Source organism: Thermobia domestica, chromosome 5 (assembly GCF_964235325.1).
Source record: "Thermobia domestica chromosome 5, izTheDome1.hap1.1, whole genome shotgun sequence".
Classification (NCBI taxonomy): domain Eukaryota; kingdom Metazoa; phylum Arthropoda; class Insecta; order Zygentoma; family Lepismatidae; genus Thermobia; species Thermobia domestica.
The window spans coordinates 12,361,517-12,374,727 of NC_137458.1; the positions used below are offsets into that span (position 1 = coordinate 12,361,517).

A 13,211-nucleotide genomic window follows, 5' to 3' on the forward strand; every position below is an offset into this window, starting at 1 on the left:
TACATGAACAACCACACAAACACACACAAACATACATACATACACACACACACACACACACACACACACACACACACACACACACACACACACACACACACACACACACACACACACACAAATATACACATAATCAAACCTTGAAAGCAGAAGAACGTGAAGTGTTGTTAACATTGTTCGAAATGCTATTTGGATAGTAAGGTAAACATTGGAACAAGAATTTGTTAATTTAAATAATAAATTGAATATCATTAACTAACTGATCTGAATCATCGTTTGGTCAATAATCACAAGCATTATGTAGGCACATTATTGTTAGGAGTATGTGTATCACAGTTGCAAGACGAACAGCAATAAATAGATTAATTGTTTTGAAGTTTAGCACCGAGGCTATATTAGATATGGATCTACACTTTAACAACTCATACAAACCAAATGAGCTACCACTGGGAAGCGAACCTGGGTCCCCTCACCACAGGTGCGCATGCATACAAAGCAGTCACACGGGAGCTCAAAAATACTCAAACTTTGCCGTTTAACAGCGTAGTTTTTACATATATACAAGCATTTATATATAAATGCATGTATACATATATGTATATATGTATATATATGTATGTGTGTATGTTTTAACTTAGCTCTGAAGTGCCTAAAGCAATTTTATGCAAACTTAGTGCGTATATTAGTTACAGTGTGGAAAACAGAACTACGGGAGGTAAGACCTCTGCCACATCTAGAGGAAGTGGGAGGGGTGACATAAATATGATCTGAAATGAACGACATTAGTGTTGAATTCATAGTTTTCATGGTCGCTGAGATTAGGGATGCGCACGAGACAAGATTTGTGGCTGTCTCGTCTCGAAAATGTGCTGTAAAATTGATGCCTCGTCTCGAAAAGTATATATTTCTCTATTGGAGAGCCATGTCTCGACTCGTCTCGTGCGCATCCCTAGCTGAGATGAATCGTGACACTCTCCATGCCGTTTAAATCCAATTTCAGCCCAATTATCACATAGAGAGGATGAAATGGGGATATGTAAAAATAATCGATAACGCCCAATATTAGTATCGGATCAATAGTTTTTAGTTTTAACTTTTTGAAACGTTAAAACAAGGGTTCAATTATTTTTTAGTAGTGAGTTTATACTTTTGCTGAATTTGATGTCTGTAACTTCAGAGATTCTTGAGACATTGTACGCTTGACAAGAAAGTAAGAAACGGAATTTTAAAAATGAAAAAGAACTAGGAATATCCACTTCAAAAATTCTTTATTATCTTCTGCTTTTGTACCAAGGATATTTCTGTCTAAACTTCTTCCGCCTTATGCAGAGTCGTTTTGATGTATGAATAGCGTCATACTAAAGGCCTGACTACTGCAAGAAACACATGTTAGTCGAACTCTTTAGTATGGCACTAATCATGCGTCAGAGCAACTCTGCATGAGGCTCCTTCTTTCTAGCTATAGCAGTATTGTATGTATTGGGCGTTCATGGGCAAGTCACTTTTGCTCTATTATACAACAGTATACAGTATATTATTACAAGCTTTATACTTGCGTTATTTTCTGTGAAATCAGACGTGGACAATTAAGATAGATTTGACTGGTATTTTCTGTTTATAAGTTTCGAAAAATAATGAGTTAGCAACAATGACAAGAGGTACGTTTTAAACATCATAAAAGGACTGGCAACATCTGTTGGGGCGGTCGCGGCGAATAAACTAAAACAAGCGACTGAACTTGTAGTTAGGTTGTTGATACACGATAGTGGCGCCACGCCATCTTGTAAGAGGAAAAGTTTTTGGAGTTGTGTGGGTTCTTCACTTATGTTTCGTTTCGCAAAGAGGGGGACGCAAAAGAAGTAAGAAAGTAAAACACAAGACGAAATTCAGATGCGGGCTTAATTCCACGGAAAGTTCAGACATAGGAGGCGGACCTAAGTGGCACGGTTTGGGAGGAGGCTACAAAATGGAGGGTTGGGGGGAGGGGATGGCATGTAACGTCCTAATGCTGCATTACTGGATTACAAACTCCTTGTTAGTTCTTGAGATTAATTAAGATGGTTGGCTTTTGTCTGCTGTAATCTCTCTAATTAATTATATTGGCCCAAAAACATGCAAATTAACCCTTATACGCCCGGAACCTTTTACTTGTAAAACGGATAAAGGGGGATGCAGGTAGGTGAACCTACGGATTAATAGCACTCTGATATTACAGCTTTTGTGCTAAATTAAGTCATCCGTCCATGCGTAAAATCTGCTGAAACAGGTTGATAATATCTCAAAGAATTCAATTTCCGTATCGGTAACACGGAAAGCATTTATTGCAGACACACTTTTACGGGACCCATTTTATTATTATTATTATTATTAAAACGAATATCATCAAACTCATTTATACCAAGAAAACAAAACGTAAGTGATCTTTACCGTGTACACAATATTTTTTCTAAATGCTCTGCAATGATTTATATTCCGGGTGCAAGGTAGCTCAGTGGTAGAGAGCTAATTTCTGTTGCGAGGATATTTTTCACAACAGTTATCAAATTGCCGCAAATAGCATTATAGCTTATATGTCTAAGTACCTTTTTGAAATAAAGCCTTTCGAAAAAAGAAAAATTTTCAACCACCTATTATCTCTCTCTCTCCCTCTCTCTTTATATATATAAAGAGAGAGAGAGGAGAGGCTGAAAATGTGGAAACCCAGTTTGTAGTTAATTTGTAAAAAAAAAAAAAAAAAAAAAAAAAAAAAAAAAAAAAAAAAGCAGTGAATCGTTAATTTAACCTGGAAAATTGCCTCAAAATGCTTTAGAATGTTAGAAATATGGGACCATAATGGAGAAAACGTATGTAAAAAATAAAAATGTTTGCCACATGTACTAGCATATTTCAATTTTTTGAAAACCGAGGGTAATGTGGAAACATCCTAAAATTACAGTAAATCAATGTGTAAATACATAAAGTTATTGAAACAGCATGTTTTTAATCACAGAAACCATGATCTGTAGATGAAACAAAGGCAACAAAATATATTAAATGATTACAAAGTTAAAAAGCTGAAAGTTACAGAGTAAACAAATTTGATTCAAGGTTTTGTTGTCAGCAGACAAAAATGTTATGTAGGTAAGTCTTATTTGCAGAAATCACAAATATAAATGTCTGTTTCCACACCGGCACACTCAGAGTGACTCCATTCCTCACATAATATACATTGAATCCATAGTTCACCAGGCATATCTTTCCAAAATGGATTCCTACAAAATATGCACAGGGCTTCTTTTTCAGTGGGCTCTTCTACTCCAACTGGAAGATCGAGATCGGACTCTCCTGATGATACACCGACGGATTTGTTGGACTCGTCAGTATCCGATTCCTTATTGAACTACAGGGTTTTGTTTGATTTTTTTAAAATTGGAGTACGAACGGGCATTTTTCTGGTTTTCTTACCGGCTGCAGTCGGCTTCTGTTTAGGTTTAGTCATACTCTTAGATAAGGATTCTTCGAGCTGTTTTTTGTACGGAGACGATGTATAAACAGCGCAAGAATTCGGGTTTCGACCTCTATTCCTCTTCAAAGGGGAAATTTGCATGATTTCATACGGTGACAAACTTTTGAAGAGGTGCTCGGAACGTTGGTATCCTCTGAAGAGGTGCTCGGTATGCTGGGATTCTCTAAGGAGGTGCTCGGTACGCTGGGATCCTCTGAAGAGGTGGTCGGTACGCTGGGATCCCCTGAAGAAGTACTCGGTGCGCTGGGATACTCGTCTGGCCCTTCTCTAGTTGCAGGAGCCGAGGGAAGGAACTCGGCATTATTGAAAATAGTGCGGTTACATGGAAATACTCTAGTCTCGGAAAATCCTTTGGCAGCAATAGAGATCCTCCATATTTGCACCCTCTCCCCCCTCTCTCTCTCTCGCTATATATATATATATATATATATATATATATATATATATATATATATAGGGTGTTTCAAAACAACACCGACATATAGCTGATTTCTGACACCAAGGCAAAATATATAGACCAACTGGGTGCAGAAATTCGTCATTTCGGATTATAGGCTGCCGAAAACAAGAAAAATTAATTTTAGGCGTTCATAGCTCCAATACTATGGAACCTACAGTAGTTGGGTGAAGACTTCACTTAGGAACTAGTATATGCCCTAATCAAAGATCCATGTTTCAGAATCCTGCGGTACTCACGCAACAATTTTTATACAGGAAGTTTGGCTACGGACATATAATTTGAAGTACTCACCTACTACCTCTACAGCAACCTTTGTACAGTAATTCCAATTGAATCGAACACATTTTGTGGAGAGGAAAAAAAATGGAAGGAAAGATAGAAGTAGGAAGAAGAAGCACCTAGAAATTTCTGGTGGGAGGTGTCCCAGCTTTGAGGGGGCGTCCAAACTAGTGTTATTCTGCACCCAAAAAGACGATAAGTAATTATAAAATATTTCTATCTATGTTTTCAGAAAGAAATCATAAAACCTCGATTGTTTTTATAAGAGAAAACGTACAGATGAAGTGTAAGGTCAAATGTTCATGCTACATCAATCATTTCCCTGTTAAAATAGTATAGTTTTATTGAGAAAGTGTAAAATGTATGTCCAGTAATGGAATTTTGAGGGATCGGTCCAAATCAGGTGGACCTCCCGTGGGTACGCCCCTGAGAAGAAAAATACAACTAATCGATGATTTAGAAAATAGAAGAAAATATTGGGAGTTAAAAGAGGAACCTGAAGATCGAGAAACATTTTCAGACCCGAACCTATGCAGAAATAAAAATTCGCATTAGTCACGGGAGAACTGCCAAGCAGAACAATAATAATAACAATAATACTTTTAAAATAATATTGTAAAATTATTTATTATTCATATTTTCCTATCTCTTGACTTCACTTTTTTATCTATTCGAAATAAATTAGGCATGTTTTATAAATTTAGTTTTCGTAGTCTAGTTATCTATATATATTGTGATTGTCGCTAGAATGCGCAAACGAATATCTTATCTTACAACGACATTTGTAAATAAAGTATAAGCGCACCATCTGGTGGAAGTTTTCAGAAACAAATTTAACCGATCAGTACAGTAAACCTGTCTAACCGGCTTTAAAAGACGAGGTAAAATTTTGCTTTTGTTCCTATGCTTATCTACACAGCACGGAGCTAATATATTTCGCGGGTTAATAATATATTTCGAAATATCTCTACCGTAATTCTCCGTGTGTTCATCTCGTATTTTTATTTCTTTCTTGAAATTACTTTCTCCTTTCCTTTCCTATATATTTCTCCAACACAGGAACTAAAATTCAAAACAATGCAGGCTGCAGGAATGCAGAGAGATATTTTAACTTGATAACATATATTCTGAACGGAAGATGCTTGCTTAAGCTTTCCCATTTCTCACTGTATAGACTAAAATCACAAACACACAGACATACACGTATATATATTGTCGCTAGAATGCGCAAACGAATATCTTATCTTACAATGACATTTGTAATATATATTGTCAAGGAACGTTAAGTTTGAAAATAATTTTCTATTTTAAATTCATTTATTTGGCTATACTTGTCTTCATTTACGCACATACTCACCATCATTTCCTTCACCAGTGCTTCTTCAAGCCCTGGAACTCTGAGAGAGCCCCCCCCCCCCGCCGGGTGGGACCAAAATAATACGTCTATAATGTAATAATAAATAGAAAATAACATCTGAAAAAATAATATGCGCCCCTTCGAGTACTAAGTGTACCTCCCGAAACATTTTTACTGAAACGGTTAGCGGACGCATGTTTGGCGTAGGAGACCTGGGTTCGATTCCCGGCGGAGCTCATGTGGTTCGGATTCCACGTTAATCAGTAGGTCCACGTCTCATATAGCCTCGCTGCTGAAAGGGACGTTAAACTCAAAATCAACTCAACATTTTTTCTGAAAGAAACACTGACCTTGACCTCAATCGGAATAGATGCAAAGAAACCAATTAGTAAATTTAATTACCTAGCGCAGGTTGGTTCTACGTTTTTCGCACTTGACATTTTTTATATGAAATACCTTTCTAGGTATATCACTACGTACTATAAATTCTTGCAGTTGGTGGACAGTCGCCAAGAAAATACACCTGTAAAACGCATCAGGAGAGAATTATTTCAAGAATTTTGATTGTTGAACAATTAACTCTTATGGAGCCCCAGGCCCGTTGCCAGCCCAAAAATTTAGGGGGGGGGCGGTAGAAGTTAGGGGGACCCGAACCAATCATATTATACTTCATCACCATATTATAGTTCATTTGCAAGCCTACAGTGAAATTTTATGGGAGCCAGACAAAGTTTAGGGGGGCCCACCTCCCTTGCCCTCCGTGGATACGGGCCTGTGGAACCCTTCAATTTTAGTTGTAGCACATGAGATGTGGACATGCACCAACAAACAAAGTGTGTGAAAGCCATTAAGATAGGTTCTCTACTAAGAAATGTTTCAGTGTTGTATTAATAATTAATTTGACTTCGTACTCCTATGGGGTCATCCCGCACCAGTCTCCCCAAAATTCTACATACAGCAACGGAACAGAAAATAATGAAAAGTAATTATAACTGATAAGCCGTTTATATCTCAAACTAAAAACAAATTTTTCCTTGTGTTGATGCATATCGTTACGGAATGTGCCCCTAGATTAATCATATTCACAATTGCAAAGAACTTTAAGTCTATTCAACTACATTGAGGCCTAAAAAGAAAATCATCGTCAACGGGGTCGAAGACAGAACCAACTGACGACCCAAAAATAATTTTTATTATCGTACGGAGGGTGATTTTGTTTTAATAAGCCTTCCTACCGATGCTCTTACGAAAATTAAAGCGTTTTATGGCCATCATTTTGTCCGGTCTGTTTGATAGGGTATTGGCGAATGCTGGTAAGTTATGGTTTTCGACAACAGATGGCTGTAACTTTGGGTTATGGTCGACATTAGATGGTAGCCTATTCTTTCTGAAACTAACAGGAAAACAGTTAAAAAAAAAAAAAAAAAAAAAGCTTTCAATGTATATAGCGTATGGGAATAAGGGAAAATGGCATGGAAGTGTGTTACTGGAGCAGATGCTTCATTTTTCGTTCTTTCTGAAAAAAAAAAAATATTAACTGGGTTTAACACACACACTCATCATACACGTTAATATTTCTTCCACATTCTATTTACATTTTGTATTACTAAGTCATATATACAGGGTGTTTCAAAACAATACCGACAACGTTAGGTGATTCCTGACACCAAGATAAGACAAAAAGTATAGACCAACCTGGCTGCGCAAATGCTTCCTTTCCTAGTTATAGGCTGCCGAAAACACGAAAAAATGAACTTTATAGATCCATAGCTCAAATACTATGGCACCTACTGTAGTCGGGTCAAAACTTTATTTAGGAACTAGTATGTATTCTACCCAAATATCCGTGTTTCAGAACCTTGTAGTATTTCCGCAACGATTTCCTACAAACAACGCAAACAAAATGTTGCGTGAGTACTTTAGGATTCTAAAACATGAATATTTGGATAGCGCAGATATTAATTACTAAGTGAAGTCTTGACAAGACTACGGTAGGTCTCATAGTTTTGGAGCTATGGACCTTTAAAGCTAATTTTTTTTCATGTTTTCGGCGAACTATAACTCTGAAAGGAAATATTTGTGCACCAGGCCCGTATCCACGGGGGTCTAGGGGCCGGGTCCCCCTAAATTTTTACTGGCCTCCTCTAAAATTTTCATCATAGGCTTGCAAATGAACTATAATATGGGATGAACTAATATTTTTGGATCCGGCCTCCCCTAACTTCCATCGCCCCCCTACATTTTCGGGCTGGCTACGGGCCTGTTGGGCACCCAGTTTGGTATAAACCTTTCGTCATATTTCGGTGTCAGGAATCACCTCCCAAATGTTGTCGGTATTGTTTTTAAACACTAAATTGTAGAACTTATACAGGACAGAGTTCTTCAGTACCTATGTTAAATACTATATTTAATTTGTATACAGGGTGTTTCAAAACAACACCAACGTCCTGAAGTGAGATACTAAACACTAGAGGATAGATCTTATTGATATGAACAAAATGCTATGGATGAGTGCAGGGGCGTACCCACGGGAGGTACACCGGGTACGGTCCCCCCAAAATAACTTCCTAATTCAACATACTTTTTTTATATGTTCTCAATAAAATTATACGTTAAACAGGGAAGTTATTTATGTAGCATGAATATTTGATCTTACACTTCATCTGTACTCTTTTTCTTACAAAAACAATCTAGCTCTATCATTTTTTTCTGAAAATGTGTGTGCAAGTATTTTACAATTACTTGTTCTTGTTTTGGATGGTGAATAATACTCGTTCAATATTACCAGTGGCGTATTCAGGGAGGGATTCTTGGCTTAAGTCCTCCCCGAAATCTTACTTACCATAGTCAAGTATATGAAATATCGTGCAGAATTTTCACATTTTCAGGCAAGGCCCCCCCCCCCGAAAATTAGCAAAGCCCCTCCCGAAACAAAATCGTAAATAGCCCACTGAATATTACACACACATAGTGGCTTATAGTATTGATCTCATCCAAAGCTTCGACCACTCATAACGTAAATTTCTGGGTACGCGCCACGGTGAGCATAAATATTTATATATGAAATTGAATTTATTTTTTGTAAAACTAAATAATTTCGCTGTATGGTATTCACATCACCTATAAAGATAAAACGGGTCTGAAGTATACCCTGGTAAAGTTTTTGTTACGACTAGTTGAATCTGCGCTGTCTACACAGCGCATCATTCACATATGAGCATGAATCTTTTTGTCATTCCTCACAACATCTGAACATGTCCCTTTACATACACAAGTGAAAGACGTCTTGATAAAAAATCGGCAAGGGGTATCATAAAGAAAAGATTTTTTTTTTCGAGAATTTTTTCAATATTCCGAACAGTTTGCAAGATTTGAGCCTACTTCTGATTAGAGTTTCTAAGTCATGTATGACCAGTGTTTTCTTTCTTCTTGCATGCAGTATGTAACAAGCAAATACGTTGCACACACCATTCATTATAAAGTCAGTGATATATGGTGTTCATTAGACAAAACACTCTAAATAATAAAAATTCATCTCAGACTGGAGAAATGGTTATCCTTCGTTTTTCATTATCATTTGGCCATGAAATAAACGCCGAAGAGATATACTAACCCCATATACAGATGTGTGGAGTTGGAATGTATACCTGGCAGGATATGGCGCATTCTTAAAATTTCATTACTTCGAACGTACCCCTAAAAAATGTAATAAAGAAATAACGGCCATAGTTTTTAAATATTCAATTAGAACTGAACAATGTACACACAATTTGAAATCGACCAATGAAAACGGCATCTTTCTAGAGTCTATGGTTCTCGAGAACTCACTGTCGACAGTATTGGCCACTAATATATTAACTTTTCTTGACTACAAACAAAGCAGAATGACATTGTACTCTATAAAGTTAATGAAATATAGCCTGAAATAATAATATACAGGATGCTTCAGGAGGAAAGGGTAATACTTTGGGAAATGGTAGTATGGGTGCTAAGCAAAAAAAAAAAAAAAAAAAAGAACATAGGTCCTACTCATAACGGTTTGAGAGTTACAGGTTGTGAAACATTTTTGACTTTATGCTGCTTATTCCTCACAATGTAGCTATTCTACAGAGGTGAGACACAGTACATTCAAAAGGTAATGAAATGGCTTTTCGAACGGTGTACAACAAGTGGCAGTGATGTCTTCGGAAACGAAGTTATTGAGGGATATTTGAGAATTTATTGTTACCATCTAAATCCCTTCCAAATCTTAAAATAATTAGATTCTCCAAATTACCCAGCTTTACTTTCTACTGATGGAAGGAATGAAAGTAAATCTTTCACCGAAATGTCCAGTTTGGAAGATTTATCTCTCACCGAAGTGTCCCTGTCTACAATGGCAACTCAAAATTGTTATTTCAAGTGAGAGATTCTTGAACTTCACTCATTACGGTAGTTTAGACTCAACCTTAAATTGGGGGCGCGGTGGCTCAGTGGTATAGCGTTCACCTCCGGTGCTTGGGGTTCCTGGTTCGATTTCAGCTCGAACCCGTGTGGACTTTGTAGTGGACAAACACCGTGCTTGTGGGTTTTCTCGGGGTGCCTAACCGGTATAACCGTGGGACGTAAAACTTAAAGATTTCATTTCAACCTTAAACTGAAGGTTCCTATTTCAAATAGCAATGGTGCTAGAAGGAACTAAAATCTCTAGTCCAATAAAACATACTATAAATGTTCAGCAGATCGTTCTATTGCCCATGTTGGCTGAGTAACTGTTACCTTGTATATACAATTGAATTTTACATAAACTGTAATGTTACGTCCACAAGGAACTAGAATCTGATATCTGTATTAATAGAATATAGCTTGTAACATTTTAACTTCAATCTACTAGAACAAACAAAAATCTCACTAGTTGCTGTGTAGAATATATTTTGCTATGTTGTATACAGCGACGCAAGTAGGTTAGTTGTCCCTCCGAGCAATACCCCCCCCCTTGACCAATTAAACCAAAAATACACCCCAGCTACATCTGATATTGACATTACACAGTAATTCTCCTATTCCATTATTTTCTTCAAGTGGTAAAGCTTGATTTCAAAATTGCAGTACATAATTTATTTTTTAGTACAAGATAAAACACCAAACTAATTTGCCTGATGCTAAATAATCTGAGAGTAGCATGCTTGACATATTCTTAAAGTCTTATCATAATAACTGAAAATCACAATGGTTTTGGAATTATATCTGGATATGCATGTGTAGAGAATAAATCAACGGTCTGTTCCTTTAGAATAGAATATTTAATTATGACAAACAGCAGCGCCGTAACTTACATTTTTTCTGGGGGGGGAGGGAAGCATTAACACGCGTATTTGGGCCCCCAAGAAGAAGTTATTTTTCTAATTCTTGGGCCCCTCTTTCCATTTTTCTCTTACTCTTTATAGGCCCCCCGGAGTCTGTGGGGCCTCCCACACGGCAAGGTCTGCGGTGCCGTTAGTTACGCCCCTGGGCCCGTAAGGGGACAATATTGACAAATCTCAAAGCCATACGAATAAATATTATTTCTAGGGACCCTAATTGTAGACATTTCTCACTGAAATGGGGACACGACTCATTGTTGTTTTATTTACCTTTTGTGTGCTGCTTTGTTTATGTAATGTAGCGAACTTTTTTGATGCTTCATATCTAATGTCATGTTCGTATCGTATATAAAGTAAGAAAATTTTGTCGCAAAATCGGCCCCCCCCTCGAACGGCGGGGAGCTTTTCTGGAGGGGCAGTTGTCCCCTGCCCCCCACAAGCTACGACCCTGACAAACAGTCAAACTGTTGTCTCGAATATTATACTCGGACGTTTTTCCAAATCTCTTAAATCGTTGTAAGTTAAATGAAAAAACAAAAAGCTGGAACTAAAATTTAACTATGCGCTCTTTCGGCTAGAAAGGTTTTTACAATGCCCTCTAAAGATAGCTTTGAAGCTAACTTATGTTCTATAGAAATGATCCTAAGGTTGGTGAGTCGTTGTTGTCCTGTTAAGTTTCTGAGGTATTTTTTTTATGAACTTTAGTTCGTTAAAACTCTTTCCTTGCCTTGTAGTTAAAATAAATATTTGGCTTGTTTTGCACCTCTCAATCCGGCGCCCTGTGTACAAGCCCCGTCTACCCCCACTGGTTACGTCACGGTTGTATATGGTTTTGACACCTATTAAAATACAATTTCGTTGCTACTTTTGCAAAATCGCAATAAATACTAAAAGCTACATATTCCAATATCACACCTACGCACCTGGAAGAAAGAAAGACTGAAAAAACAAGTAAACCTTCTTTTCTGTCACAGAATTTGAAATCCATCTGACAGTTTCAATTTTGCTGTAATTTTAGAAGTTATTGCTTTCATTTCTCTCACCAGATGGAGCCACGTTTAATTTTCAAACTCACATGACAACTTAAAAAAATTATGTTTTGTGTTTATACTTCCCCCCCTCTCTCTCTTTATTCTTACACTCCAGTAACCTCACATACACATTCATACGCGCTGTGTTTCTGTATTAAGCATGCCAATCACCTGTCGAAATCATTAACGACAACATATTCAGCAGAGGGCGCTGCTACCGTTATTCGAATGTTCCAAAGCCTACATGAATTATCACATGCTGATTTATCCATGTGGAAATTCCAATGGGAGAGGAAGGAAACAATATTATATATATATATATATATATATATATATATATATATATATATATATATATATATATATATATGAGAGAGAGTTGATTTTGAGTTTAACGTTCCGTTCAGCAGCAAGGCTATATGAGACGTGGACCTACTGATTAACGTGGAATCTGAACCACATGAGCTCCTGTCGGGAATCGAACCCGAATCTCTCAAACGCTTTTATAAAAGAAAGAGTACAGATGAAGTATAAGATCAAATTTTCATGCTACATCAATCATTTCCATGTTTTAACAAGTAGAGTTTTATTGAGAGAAAATATACAAATCTATATTGAGTTAGGTAGTTTTTTTTTGGGAGGGCGGAAGTGTCGGAACCCGATGGACACCCCCAGGCCCGTATCCAGGGGGGTCTAGGGGGGGCCGGGCCCCCATAAAATTTTTACTGGCCCCCTCTAAAATTTTCATGGCAGGTTTGCAAATGAACTATAATATGCAATGAACTAATATTTTTGGATCGGGCCCCCCCTAACTTCCACCGGGCCCCCCCTACATTTTCGGGATGGCTAAGGGCCTGGATACCCCGTGGGTGCGCCATTGTGACTACTCATATACGGTTACCTCCCTAGTGACTATAAGCAGTGGTGTCAATTTCTGTATAATTTGTAACAGGAAGGTATTCAGGTTTGTCAAATAATCTGACAAGATAGCAATTATGGTTCTAATATAAATACGATGGACCAAGAAATGTTGAGGATGCAGGGACCTCTGAGCTTCCTCCACGATGGACCCTCATGGCTAGATGATTAATATAATGCATTCTAATCTTTCTTGACTGACTATATTGTAAGGATCCCCACATCACAACATGAGCACATGTCAACACAACACGTGCTATTGATTGTAAACAACCTAGCAGACAAGAAGCCGACAGGAAAGACACCGAGGAACACCGAA

General features: G+C 37.5%; 1 protein-coding gene across 1 annotated transcript in view; it reads right to left on the bottom strand.

The window, feature by feature from the left end:
- The window catches only part of LOC145685721 (uncharacterized), a 1,054,280-nt gene that overhangs the window by 57,896 nt on the left and 983,173 nt on the right, over nt 1-13,211 (bottom strand). The window lies entirely within an intron of this gene.